Source organism: Scleropages formosus, chromosome 8, assembly GCF_900964775.1.
Source record: "Scleropages formosus chromosome 8, fSclFor1.1, whole genome shotgun sequence".
Lineage (NCBI taxonomy): Eukaryota > Metazoa > Chordata > Actinopteri > Osteoglossiformes > Osteoglossidae > Scleropages > Scleropages formosus.
Window position 1 is genome coordinate 2,486,535 of NC_041813.1, and position 15,431 is coordinate 2,501,965.

Below are 15,431 nucleotides of genomic sequence, written 5' to 3' on the forward strand. Positions count from 1 at the left end.
CATAGTGGTTAGAGCTACTGCTAGTGGATCCAAAGGTCACAGGTTCAATCCCCACCTGCAGTTGTAGTACCCCTGAGCAAGGTACTTAGTCTAAACTTAAAATTGATTTACATTTATTTATTTAGCAGACAGTTTTCTCCAAAGCAACTTCCACTGAACTCTATGTAATGTTACTAGCCCACACACCTTATTCACTGCGGTGACTTACACTGCTAGATACACTACTTACACTGAGTCACTCATCCATACATCAGTGGAACACACACTCTCTCTCTGTCACTCACACACTATGGGGTGAACCTGAACGGCATGTCTTTGGAGTGTGGGAGGAAACCAGAGCACCTGCAGGAAACCCACGCAGACACAGGGAGAACATGCAAACTCCACACACACTGAGCAGGGATCGAACCCATGTCCTCTCACACCACCCAGGCACAGTGAGACAGCAGTGCTACTCACTGTACCACCGTGATACCCACAAATCACTCCAGTAAACTTACCCAGCTGCATAAATGGGTAAATAATTGTAACCTTAACACTGTAAGTCGCTTTGGACAAAAACGTTAGCTAAATGAATAATTGTAAATAAATAAATGGAAATTAAAGGGTCAGTAACAGGCGTAGAATTATGGGAAATAATTCTGCAAATAGTTTGCTCTGTGCAGCTCCTGGGTTTTTTTGAGCTGATAAGAAGTCTATTACAAGGAGCTACTAAGGTTTTCTTTTTAATTTCCTTTGGAAAATCCTCTATCCTGGCTTGGTGACAACTTTGTCAGAAAAGAATTGACCGCACTGCATGAGTTATTTGATTAGTACAATATATACACTTTAGTCAGGCACCAGGTAATATCGCTGCTGTTTAACAGCTATGCGGCTTCTCATCGCAAGAGTTAAAGTGTAAAATGTCTTGCGTACCTTTACAATTTTACCAAATCTTATACACCGCAGGGGTGTTGCTTGATCACATTTCACATGCAATAAGCTTCCTGTTGGTGAAAATAACAGATTCTAGGAACGAGTTGCTGTTCTGAGCGAACCTTACTCTACGGTAAATATCAGAGAGGGTGTGACAATAACACTTTGTTGACACGTGTTGCCGAGTGATACAGCGATGTCGGGCACTCTTCGGATAACCCCGCGCTCATCAGATAGTTGACAAACGGTACAAACTGCGTATCCGCCGAAACACACAGGTGTCTGACCTGCTGAGGGTCATGTTGCAGACACACCACCCAGCACACTCCACACACACACCGCACCAAAGTGACCCTGGCTATCTGTGCACCCATTAGAAGAAAATGGATGTAGACTTAGACACAAACACACACACACAGAGCCAAAATCTTGGCCAAAAGGCAACTCGCAGAAGCAAATCAGTTGATCCGTTTAAAGCGCATTACATTACATACTTTTCTCCAAAGCAACTTACAGTGTTAAGGTTACAATTATTTACCCATTTATACAGCTGGGTAATTTTACCGGAGCAATTTAGGGTCAGTACCTTGTTCAGAACGGAACGGAACCTCCGGTCTTTGGGTCCAAAGACAACAGCTCTAATCACTAGGGTACCAGCCGTCCCAAGTACACAACAGAAGACACAGCGCTTTCACACAAAAAAGCCAATCCTAACACACTTGTGTTATTAAAATCATTCCCTTTCATGGACAAAATATTTCACGTGAAATAAGTGAAAAAAGAAAATGTTCAGCCTTGTACTGGTAAACCTCTATTGTTGGTGTTTTATCATTGATTACATTGTTAGTACAGCGTAATGCGATATCTGACTTGTAAATGTTTTAAAAGGTTTGGGAATAAAAAACACCTTCTGTAAAGTTTAGGAGGAGGGCTGTAGTTTAGCAGGAATATCCATGTATTTAGGGGCAGTACGAACCTCCCCGTCATTATGTGTACAGTATTATGTATAAATGTCGATAGGTTGCGCGGCCTGCTTTGTGCTCCAAAAAGGTTCGAAAGTTCAAACACAGCTCTGCCGTTACATTTATTTATTAATCAGAGACTTTTGTCCAAAGTGACTTCCAATGAACTCTATGTAGTGTTACTATCAGGCCACACACCTTATTCACCGCGGTGACTTACACTGCTAGATACACATCTTACACCGGCTCACTCATCCATACATCAGTGGAACACACACACTATGGGTGAACCTGAACAGCATGTCTTTGGAGTGTGGGAGGAAACCAGAGCACCCGGAGGAACCCTACAGACTCCACACGGACTGAGCGGGGATCGAACCCACGTCCTCCCGCACCACCCAGGTGCCGTAAGACAGCAGCGCTACTCACTGCAGCGCTACTCGTCGCACTACCCCAGTAAAACTGCTCTCCTTACTCTTCCTTTTCACTCTGCCCTTTAGTGTTCGGTCGTCCCTCCAACACTCTTTCTTTGCGACGCTCTTGCCAGGCTATAAACACAGAAAATATTAGTGTCAAAAAAAGGGCAACCGTTGAGTCGCAGCACCTTCTTCTGAATCTGTCCCAGCCAGAGCTGCAGCTGAACCTAAATCATGGTGGTACTTTACTGTGTTGCACACACAACCGTCCCGTTTTCCAGTCAGAGGTTGTGGAGAAGCTCCACAGCACCTGACACGCGTGTCCGTTTGTTTTAGGGGAACAAGAGAAATTGGTGCTAAAATACACTACTTGTGCGTGTACAATTAGTAATTACACAAACTGCGACTGAACAGTCAGCGGGTGCGCGCGCGCGCGCGCAAGTAGAACTGTTCGACTGAACGGTTGTTCGAAGCCCTGTGCTCTATTATTAGTTTATAAGGCAGCGGGCCGCGGACCCACAACGTCCTTCCCACGTCTCGGTTCAGCGCACCGACGTCCCGAACTCGGCTGCTCGCATTTTTCCGTCAAACTCCATACCGGCGTCCAAAGGCGGAGGAACTAATGTGAGGAGCGCGCGATCCCCGGGGTGAACTTGGGCGCACGTGAGCGCGTCCGCTTTATAAAAAAATCACTCCGCGTCAACAGTCAATCGGCCCCGGTCGTCGGCGACTGACTGACCGACCGACCGACCGGTCTGTCTTCTGACCCAAGGGTCACTCAAGCGGAAAAGCGCGCGCACACAGAGAGAGCACCTCCGGAGAAAGCTTAAGCTCGGGGAAGGTTTATTCTAGCACACTCCCAGTAGGTGCTCGTCCAGCAGGGCCTCGGCACCCGGAGCCGTGAGTGACACGCCGAGCGCGTCCAGCAGCAGCAGTCCTGACGACGACGACGGATTCGCGCCGTCGGCACGTGGATCACCCTGGATGTTGTCGCCGCCGCCACAGCACGAGAGCGCGGGACATGATGATCACGATGATGATGTTCTTCCTACACGTTAGTCACTACCAGCACTTGTTTGGACTTACCGGGCGGCGGGACGCCGGTTACGGTGCTCCGGGGCCTCACCTCACACAGAGTCAGTGAGTGCGCGCGGCCCGACGCGACGACGCGGCTGCTGCTGTTTTTTTCATCTCCACGACCGGCGAAAACACGCAACGGCGCAGCGCAGCTCGGCAGGGACCCGGTCGGCCGGCGCTCCTCCCGCTCCTGACTCAGCGCCCTTCCTTCTCCCGCCCTTCGGCTCCCTCCAGTCCTTTCCCCCCTCCTCCCGCTACATTTCCATTACACTCCCCCCCCCCCCCGGGACAAGTGTTGGAGGCGAGGTGTGCGGCACAGGAGGAGTCGGGTTACAGTCCGGAGAGAGAGACAGCCGGTCGCGGGACAGCGGAGCGGTGACAGGGGACAAATCTAAGCTCCAGTCTGAGGCAGAGCAGCTGTGCGGTCAGTGAAGGAACAGTTCGTGCGCTCTGTGTGTGTGTGTGTGTGTGTGTGTGTGTGTGTGAGTGAGAGAGAGAGATTCTCAGTCCAGCAACAGAGTAAAAATCACGGGAGGAAGTAGGAATCTAGTGCCTACAGTCACTCTGAGTGGGACAGAGAGAGACGGGGAAGTTGAGATTTTCCCTCCAGCAAAACTCCTTCCACACTCTTCTCTCACTCACACACACAATGTTTCTCTCTCTCACTTCCTGCTCCCGCAGACAGGGCTGTGCCACCTCGTCCGCTGCAGGTGAATTCTGGGAATCGGGTCAAAGGTCAGCTTCGCACTGTCTGCGGAGGGGATCGGGTTACGCGGCGGGAGGTTTCGGCTGCTGCCCTGACCTAAACGCGCACACGCGCTTTTCTGCTGTAATTCCCTAAAGCAAGCGGAGAATCTCCAAATCCCAGCCTCTTCTGCTTGACCGATGTGACTAAGCCACTTGCGCCTTAATTGACCACGGCGACGGCTCCACCAGGCCGTCTGTTCACACGCTTACGGCGATGGGACGTCGCTCGGAGATGACGTGCTCCCCCGAAGCACATTTTTCCACCGCTCTTTCCTGTGCTCTACAAGAAAGGATAGCGAGCTGCGCAGTGGTTACAAGTGCTGCCTTTGCGCCTGAAGGCTGTTGGTTCAAATCTCATCTCCAGCTGTAGTCCCCTTGAATGAGGTATTTTCCCTAAAACACCCTGCATATTTTAGGGTAAGTACCTTGCTCAAAGGTACCGCAGGTGAGATTTGAACCAGCAGCCTTCAGGCCTAATGAATTTATTAATTTAGCCGATGCTTTTTTTCTAAAGACACTTAGACTTATAAATAAATGTCTTTGGAGAAAAGCATCGGCTAAGTTAATAAACTTAATTTGCTTATCGGAGGCAGACCGTCCCTCTGATGCGCTGCGCTTAAATGATGGCATACACATATGAACCCCCCCCCCCCCCCCCCATTACACACACGTGCAGCAGAGGACCTCCAAGGTTTGCTCCCCTGACAATGCATGGCAGCTCACTGAGACAAACATTTACTTATTTATCTGACACTTTCCTCCAAAGCGACTTACACTGTCAAGCTATTTACTCATTTATACAGCTCAGTAACTTTTACTGGAGCAATTTAGGGTAAGTACCTTGCTCACGGCTACTAGAGCTGGAGAGCAAACCTGCAACCTTTGGATCCAGAGGCAGTACTTCCAAGCACTATGCTAGCAGCTGTCACTATATTAGAATTATTTACCCATTCGTACAGCTGGGCAATTTTTACTAGAACAATTTTTCAGGTAAGTACTTTGCTCAAGGGTACTACAGCTGGAGGTGGGATTCAAACCTACAATCTTTGGGTCTAAATGTAGCAGCTCTACCCAAATGCTACTAGCAGTCCCTGTGCCCCGCGTGCTGTTCCCCGCTTCTCCGCACTTGCTCACTGAAAGATGCACGCTGTTAACTGCACACACACAGGAACACACACTACACGTGACTTTGGTGCTGAACATGCGACACACAACACCCAGAGCAAACCTTGCTCACCGGTACCGTTTGCTCTGCACATTGTTGAGGTGGCAGCAGCAGCACCACCTCGCCAGAGGTGCCCCCTGCTGGCTGAAGAAGAACACACGCCGGTAAAGTGGGCAAAAGTGTCCGAGGTTCGAACGATGACTGAGTCATGACTATGAACTACCATTCGCTTGCATCGCAGGCGGTTATTTCTGCTGCTTTCATAAGGATAAAATTTATACGCTCCATGAAAGAAATTTGCTGAAATTACCGACAGACTCAGAAAAGAATCAAATGTCTTGCTAAGCCGATTATATTAATCTCCAAATTCCGCTTCTTCGGCAGCACTTATAGCTTTTCTAACATGTTTCTCTCCATTTGCGTCTGCTTGTTTTAGGGAGTAATATGCAGAGCAGCGTGACTACGATGTCCTGTCTCGTCGTATCTTTATTTCTGCTTGATTTGCTCAGCTCGGGTTGGTAATGGAATTTGGTTTAGAAGAAGGTTAATTTCGGTCAAGGACTGGCCTCCTTTTGTCTACACACACAAGACCTATGTGAACCAGCCTTAAAAGAAAGTATTTTCACAAAATTGCGCACATGGTCAATAGTCTTAGAAAACATAGAGCCTCACTAGAACATGTGTGCCATGCGGTACTGATGGCCGGTTCGTTCTGAACTATATCTAGGGCGGCACGGTGGCGCAGTGAGTAGTGCTGCTGTTGCGCAGCGCTTGGGTGATGTGAGAGGATATGGGTTTGATCCCCACTCAGTCTGTGTGGAGTTTGTGTGTTCTGTCTGTATTAGTTTCCTCCTGCAGTCTAAAGACATGCTGTACAGGTTTACCCACCATGTGAGTGAGAGAAAGTGTCTTCCATTGATGTATGGATGGGTGACCCAGTGTAAGATGTGTATCTAGCAGTGTAAGTCACTGCAGTGAATAAGGTGTGTGGGCTGATAGTAACACTACATAGAGTTCATTGGAAGTTGCTTTGGAGAAGAGTGTCTGATAAATGAATGTAAATATCTGCCCAGAACTGTCATAGTTATTTCTATTACAGTACACTAAAAGTGGGGGTGCAGCGGTGCAGCAGGCTTGGCCTGTGCCTGCTCTCTGGTGGGTCTGGGGTTCAAATCCCGCTTGGGGTGCCTTGCGTCAGACTGGCGTGCGTGTGTGTGTGTGTGTCCTAAAAATGTGTGCATGTAATTAAACAATGTATTGACATAAATAGATTAAACTGATCAACGCACAAGGAAAGTTGACAATATCCCTGTTGAACCAGTTTAGAGGGAGGTGTTAGTTTCAGTTTGGAGTAAACAGTCACCCGCCTCTTCATGCCATAACCATGCGACACCGAGGCACATTGAAACACACCCCGCTTACCGGAGCTGCCGTGGAGCTGTTCTCATTCCCCATCACGCACCGATTTCACAGGGAAGTCACATGTACACAAAACTGCCCCCACTCATGTCAGACAGCTGAAAGAAACCAGCACAGTTCCATGGTCACTCATTTGAGACCATTATAATTAAAAAAAAAAAAAAAAAAAGCCCCCCAATGAATGCATCTCCCACCTTGGATACTTCAACATTTCTCTGACTTCTAAGAAGGAGGGAAAGGGCTTTTAGTCAACATGTGCGTGTCATGTGTTGGGATTAGGAACTTGCAATATAAGAATTTCCTAGACATTTTCAGGAAAGGGGAAAAAAAAAAAAAAAAAAGAGGTCAGTTTTTTTTTTCAAAATTATTTTAATTTACTCCTTTTCTCCAAAGGAACTTGTTGTGTTTGGTTTGCGCCAACATTTTACCTATAAGCTGTTAACCCTACTAAGCTTGAGCTACACAAGCATTTAAATATAAATTATTAAAGTAATACAAAACAGGGTGGCATAGTGGTGCAATGAGTAGCGCTGCTGTCTCACAGCACCTGGGTGGTGCGGGAGGACGTGGGTTCGATCCCTGCTCAGTCTGTGTGGAGTTTGTAGGGTTCCTCTGGGTGCTCTAGTTTCCTCCCACACTCCAAAGAGATGCTGTTCAGGTTCCCCCATAGTGTGTGAGTGACAGAGAGAGAGTGTGTGTTCCACTGATGTATGGATGAGTGACCCAGTGTAAGTAGTTTATCTAGCAGTGTAAGTCACTGCAGTGAATAAGGTGTGTGGGCTGATAACACTACACAGAGTTCAGTGGAAGTCGTTTTGGACAAAAGCGTCTGCTAAATGAAACGTGTTTTTGACATTTTCTTGCCCATTGCTGTTTCTTGGAAGTGATATGTTGGGCCTACGCACTCTTTGCAGTGACTCACCGATTACATTTGGATTCCACAACCCTCTGTATCGTTGCTGCACCCTCAGGTCACAAGGTACAGCAGCATGTTTCAGTGCCGCTATGACTTCCTACATAAAGAACAGTTGTGTGCTTCTGCGGACTGTGCATAAAGGTGGTTTGTCCCTGCTGGCCATGCATGGGCACAAGTTAAAAGTCCCTCATACTAACGTAAGAGGATAATGGCGAGTCAAGCACCGTGCAGACATTCGCAGGCAGTCAGCTCAAGTAATCCATCTGATTTAACATTAGAGAGAAAGAGAAATAAGGAGTGTGGTTCCTTGGCTCTGTCATTTAAAATGTAAAGAGATGTACAAAAAAAATGACACATGCACTCTCACTCACCAATATACAGTGCCCACAACGAAGGCAAGTATGTGTATGGGCATGTTTGTTCTTTTTCCCAGAATCCAGTCTGACCCCCCCTCTGGCTTCAGCCCATGTCCAAAAAGGCAGAGGGGAAAGAGTACATCATTTTCCAGAGCTCCTCTCACGCCTCCTCATGGGTGATCTGTGCCCACACTCACGCCAGTCACTGCAACTCATGCACGACCAACGCACCTAAGGACGACTGCGTACTGTTGAAATACGCTCTAGAAACACTGCCTGTTTGGCAAAAAACAGCTCATCCCGTGACTATGAGTTGGAAGAAGCAAAAACAGATGTGCTCTTCCCGTTGTTCCAGCCCTCATTCTTGCCTTACCGAGGTACTAAACAAGGTTCTAAACCTACACTGATCCATGAAAATGTTCAAACATAAGTACGGACAGCGAGTTTTCCGTTGTTGGACGAAAGCTTCATGAAAGGGAACAAACAACACTAAACTGCTGCTGAATGTCCTCCCGCTGAGAGGACAATGCCAGGGTACAAGCTGTCATTGCTTCATGTGATGGCTTGGCAGGAAATAATGGAAAGTGTACCAATCTCCTGGAAAAGAACAACGTGGGGCGGCACAGTAGCACAGCGAGTAGCGTTGCTATCTCAAACCACCTGGGTGGTGCGAGAGGATGTGGGTTTGATCTCTGCTCAGTCTATGTGGAGTTTGCATGTTCTTGGGCTGCTCTGGTTTCCTCCCACACTCCGAAGACTTGCTGATCAGTTTCACCCATAGTGTGTGAGTGACGGAGAGAGAGTGTGTGTTCCACTGATGAGTGACCCATTGTAAGTAGTGTATTTAGCAGTATAAGTCACCGCGGTGAATAAGGTGCGTGGGCTGGTAACACTACATAGAGTTCATTGGAAGGTGCTTTGAGGAAAAGTGTCTGTTAGATTGTGATGGTCAATTTCATGCCCAATTTAGATGTTCTGGTTGTACCTCTAGGGTCACTACGGGCTACGGCCTTCTGGAAGGTGTGACATTCACAACCCATTCACACGGTGCCATAGAACTATACAAGAATGCGGTTCTAACCGGCAAAAGGGAGGCCCTGATCCCAGCAGTTTGCTAGTTCAGAGCAACTTATTGAGTGCAAACGTGAACCTGAGCTGTAGGGGACGAGGCCCTCCAGGGCTCTATGAGGTTGTTTCAAGGAGGGAAAAAGAAAACTCATGTCATATTAAGCCAAATGCTTCATCAACAGCAAACAGCTGTTGCCGAAATCAAAAGGCAGGTTTGGACATGGATTTGAATCTGAAGAAGAGATCACGTGCTGAGTAGGGATTACTGAATTACTTAGAGGCTCTTCGCCAGTGCACCCGATTCTATTTGTGTGGGTTACGCTGTACGTAGACGCGTGTGATACGGAAACCGAGATGGTGGCCGACACACCCTCAGATCCTCAGCCTCCGGGATAATCCTCTCGAAGCAGGAGACAGATGGTCTCATCTGTTGGAGACCTGAGTGCCGTCGGCTCCACGGTTCAGCGAGGGAGGCAGATTATGGAGGTGCTGAAAAGACCCCAGCTGCTCATTTTCTCCCCCTGGCGCAACTTTGGGGAACTCACTGTTGTGTTCTGGAGAATTCACTTCTGAATAGCAACTGATTTCCCAATTTCAACTGCAATGTTGTAGGTTAAATCATTCAGACTTTTGACATTTATTTATTTATCAGACACTTTGGTCCAAAGTGACTTCCAGTGAACTCTGTGTAGTGTTACCAGCCCACACACCTTATTAACCGCGGTGACTTACATTGGGTCACTCATCTACACATCAGTGGAACACACTCTCTGTGTAACTCACTCACGCGCTATGGGTGAACCTGAACAGCATGTTTTCGGAATGTGGGAGGAAACCAGAGCACCTGGAGGAAACCCACGCAGACACAGGGAGAACATGCAAACTCCACACCGACTGAGCGGGGGATCGAACCCACATCCTCTCGCACCACCCAGGTGCTGAGAGGCAGCAGACATCAGAAGAAGTGTGAAAAATATTCTCTTATTGTGCTATATTAAGAAACGGGAAACTCTAGCTGAAAAAAGGACAAGGTCAGAGGATGGAATATGAATGTCATTGTTACATAGATGAACTACTAGAGGTCCAGTTCAGGGTAAAGGGACATATTTACCGGAGTGATGATCAAGACGTACCGTGTTTACTCTCTCACAGCGTACAGAAAGCATTTGGCTAAATATGAAACCGTTTATAAATAGACATCCCTGCTGTGTCATTTCAGCAGCGCTTGCAGTCAGACTTTATTTCGGTTGTCCTCTGCCTGCCGTGTGTCCGCACTGAACACGAAACAAACTTTAAAACTTCGAACCACCAACCTCAGCAACCCTCAGCAAATGTGTTTATGATTCTGTCACTTTCACAGATACTTCAACTGTATTGAAACAGCCAAATATATTTATTCAAAAATATATTATGTACTACTAATATATACAGAATATCCACCATCCCTTCGTAGTAATAATTTATATATAACATTTGTTACATTAGGAGAGTAAACAAAGTAAAAAGTAATATAAATATATATTAATAGCACATAGCAACTTTGCATAAGGAAACTTTTGGTGCAAAATTTTACTTAATGGGTATTTGCTTATTGTAACAAAGCTTTCTCCTGGACATGTATAAAAGCACAAAGACTGGAAATCTATAAGCAGAAAGAAACTTAACGTTTTCCCTAAACCACATTAATATTGCTGGCAGGGTTTTTCTGCTGAAGTGGGTGAACACGCACACGCACGCACACGCTGGGTGTTTCTGATGCTTTGTTTTTCAGGGACACAGCAGGAACTAGAAAGAAATCATATGACAAGGCACAAAGACAAAGCGCTGACCCTCCCGGTCGGTTTGTCCGCGTTGGCAAACGCAGCCCCCTCGTTCTCCACCCTGACGACCCCACACAACGATATTTTTTTCATCTGCTCTTTACAACACACCCTCCCAATGTAAAGAAGGCCACGTTAAACTGAAAATACTGCCAGTTTCTTGGTCTAGGAGCGCAGCTCCAATGCGGTGGACGGCCAAAGCTTTCCGGCACCCGAGACAAGAGTTCCCCGTTGTCCAGATAATGACGAAACCCCCACTGAGCTCATACTGGGGTTTTACTCTTCCCAGAAGACCACCAACACCTTAGCTATAATTAACTGTGCCATGTCCCCCTTTCTGTTTTTTTTTGTCCTTTACATCCATCTTTCAACAAAATTGACTGCGTCCAGTAAAGTGGACTCTCACTCGCCTAACTGAAGGCAACATGAATGGCAGTGCCAACGACCACCACGCTCTACAAGATGGAGCAACCGAGTAGTTCCAGACGTCCTCTCGTATTCTGGGTGCTGCCAGCTGCGATTACTGACGGCCGCAGCATTTAAAACATTGGGTTTACGAGAGATTCACTTTTTTTGCAGCATCACAGATACACGGTGGGCCCGAACGGCGTTTGAGACCCCATCCCACTCCGATCGCCGAGTTTGCACCGAATCAACTGCTCTGCCGAAGTGATCCTACAGAGGAAAAGTGGCATAAACTCACCACAAGAATGAGCTTCAGCGGTTCTCTTCGGCCAGCTGCCGTACGGACTGTGAAACACTGGGATTAGGGTTACCGTTACTGTGATTTACTCCTGCGCGGCAGGTCGCTTGTGCACTGCGACGACCGCCTGCGGGGTTTCTATATTCAAACAGAGTGAAACATGGAGGGAGGGGGGTCACTGAGGGGGGGTGCTGGAGATGCAGACAACGTGCTTGGCGGTGCCGCAGAGAACGGGGCCAGGAATCTTGGCCCCGGTGTGTGAGATCATCTGTGGGGAACGAGAGCTGGACAGACGGGGCCTGCGGTGACATGGTAAACAAACACGGATCAGATCAGGAGGACGGTGCAATGTCCCGCTCTCCCTTTCTCTCCCCCCCCAGGGTGATGCAGCACTCAGCATCTTCTCCCATTGAGTCCCTAGAACTCTTAACCCCCAAAGCCATCAACCCCCGCTCTGCCTTTGCCAGCTGGGTGACACAGATCACCACCTTCCCTCTTCTTTGAGTCTTACTGGAGGGTGAAAGATGGTAAACCTGAAGAGGCTATAGGAGGGGAAAGGAGGAGGAATAATGTTCTGGGCTTCAAAGGCAAGGATGGACATGTGGACATGCAGGTCACGCCGAAAGCCTAAGTGAAATCGGGTATTTCGGGGGAAATGTAAGGAGCGGATACCCAGTACAGCCCTTCTCAAGGAGGTACCTCCGAGTTCTGGCGAGGTGGTTTAAAGAAATTCTGTTACCTGTTAATTGTTCGATGTTCATCGAATCCAACAATGTCGGAAATCGAGGGCACGCACTCACCAACGGCGCCGTTGAAGTAAAGTCGGGAGCTCAGTGGTGAAACCGTTGGCTCTCAGCGATGCTGTGCCGAGAGTCAACGCGCACTGAGGACACTGCGTCCGTTTTGTGTACGTAAACTATGCGAGGCCCTTGTGTCCAGTACTTTTACCACAAAATGGTTATTTAATGAGAATCAGTCTCGCATCTGATATAAGTGTGTAGAGGAAATTGTGTGTGCGGTACAAACACAGAAGGGCAGGTGGTAAAATAAGCGAACCCCAAGTTGCATTAGTTCAGCCAAGTAGGTAAATAGAATCACGTGTGTAAATCAGTCATTTATTCATTTAAGATTATTTTAAGGTTAAAATTTTAAATTAAAAATAAAAATTTATTTGTCTTGATCATCCACATGGGGGTGCGGTGGCGCAGGGGGTTGGGCCAGGTCCTGCTCTCCGGTGGGTATGGGGTTCGAATCCTGCTTGGGGTGCCTTGTGACGGACTGGCGTCCCGTCCTAGGTGCGTCCCCTCCCCCTCTGGCCTTATGCCCTGTGTTGCCGGGTTAGGCTCCGGCTCCCCGCGACCCTGTATGGGACGAGCGGTTCGGCTGGTGTGTGTGTGAGATCATCCACTGTACCCCAGTGCTCTTCCACATCTGCCCGCTTGGTGGTCCTACAACGAAAGGTAAAGCACGGAGGTTCTCGGTTCTGGCTCCGTTGTGGCGGAACGACCTCCCCCCTCACTCAGAACTGCTGAATCCTCCCCGTCCACATATAAAAAGGGTTTTAAAACTCACCTCTTCTAGACTCACTTCGCCCATCATCTCTTAAGTTCTTGCAAGGTGTAAATGTTCATGCACTATAACTTTAAGATCATGCCCAGGTAACCCTTTACACAGCTACTCCTGTAACGTAATGTAAATGTTTATATGCATCTTTAAAAAAAAAAATAAAATTACTAGGTAGGTGATCAAGAATCGTTGATATTCGGATAAAGTTTTATGCAGCTACTGGTGTGATGAACATTGGTTTATATGGTGGAAAGAAAAACTAGCTGTACTTTAGAATCACATGTCTGCAACCATGTCTCTCTTGAGTATAATAGCAATAGTATTTTCTATGAAGTATCAGCTAAATGAATACTGGTAAACGTAAATTTTATTTTGCTATTTTATACAACAATAAGTATCCCTACACACACAAACACAAACTACTAACCCGAACCCCTAACATTCTGTGCACAACAGGGTGAAAATTAAGCGAAAGACAAAACACACTTTATTCACAAACTGCTAAAATAAAAGCTCGCATTGGGCGACCGCTACCGTTCAGATCTCGTGATGCACGTGAAGCTGCTTTTGCCGCTGTCACACACACAGGAGTTAAATCCAGCTGCCTTCAAACCGCAGCGAAACTTCAGCCGCCTTCAACCATAACAGATGGTCCATCTCCAGCGACACGAATCCAAGCTTTATGAAACGAAGCTTTTGGGGGGGGATCACAAAGGTTCATTCTTAGAATAATTAACACTGCTGCTCCAAATCCTCACATTCCTTGGTAAAATTGCTGTCGGCCCATGTGAAATGTTCCTCCTGAGCAGAATTTGAGAAGCATAAATATTGATATTCCATGCGATGTAACCTTGAAACAGTGTCACACAAGTCTGCCTGTACAGGTATGAATCATGGGAACAGCAACAGACTGAGGAGTGAAGAAATGCAGCTTATAGATCTGCAAAACATCCCCAGTATGCCTCTCCTCTACACCTCCCCCCCCCCCAATCTTCCCCAGCTCCATCTCCATCCTCCAGCACCAGCATGTCCTCTGTGTGCCTCTGCCACCCCCCCTTGAACACTCAAGCTGGCTGAAGCAGCTCCAGTCCACATACAGTCCCGCTCTCCCACGTCACAACCCTTCGACGGAGTTACACCCACACTGCCTGCCTGACGACTACATTCCCACGGCAACAAGAGCGCAGCAACCCTACGCCATGTCCTTCCTCCCCTCTGCCTGCATTGCTCTACTGGAGTGTGTGGGCGTGCGTGCGTGTGTGCGTGTGTGTAGATGCCGCTCTCCGTGGTGCTGCCGGCAACATCTCTCACCTGGTTGCGTTCGACTTGGATGCAGTTCCCCATCCTGTATTCCATGTCTTCCTCCGGACTGGTGACGGCGGCGCTACAGGGCTGGCAGAAATAAGCTCTGCAGAATTGCATCGCTACGATGCCACGCCATCACACAGCGAGTCCTCGCATGCGCGCGCCCGCGTGTGTGTGCGCGTGAGTGTGAGCGAGCGTGCGAGTCAAGCACCAAAGACCACCGTCTTCCACATTGCCCTTGGTGTCCACGTGCCTCTCTCACATACACAATTCCTTCTCGGTTACATAAGTAATAAGTAATGGGTTATATAAAATATGAAAAAGGCTTCCTGTGCATGGCTGCACCCCAGAAATCATTGCATGAATGAGCAGAGCCTGAGTGTTACAACACAATGACATGCAAAAAAATACAGATATCTCTCACACACACACACACAGGGAGAGAGACAGTAGATGCTGGAGAGGGAGAAGTTTCCTATTCAAATGAGCAGCACTAGATTCAACAGAAATATCTTTTGTGATAAAAATACACGCCACTCACGATGCCATGAGCATGAAATATTTGCATCCTTTTGGTCGAGTGTTCGTAAAAACACAAATGTATTAATGTACGAACAGAGACTGATAGAGAGGCTCTCGCTGGAGTCTACGGGGAATCGGTGGAGGAGTGTAATTAAAGCTCAGCTGCCCTGAAGGCGTCGCTTGGCTAAGGGTCTGTGGCTTTCATCCCAGCATGCTCCATTCCCCAGATACCTGCTCTGCCCCCTCCTCCTCAGGAGCGGGCTATGCGACTGTACGGCTTGCAAAGCTCCCCCCCCACTTCCCTGACCAGCCTGTATTTCACACTGTCATCAGTAGGGTTCCGGTGTTGCTGCCTCTCATAGACCCATAACTCTGTTCAACCCCCATTCCTCCCAGGGCCCCCTTGCAGAGGGTTCACCTAGACGGTGTGCATTTCTCTGCAGCATCACTTGATCTTCGGCGACGTCCCGTGGG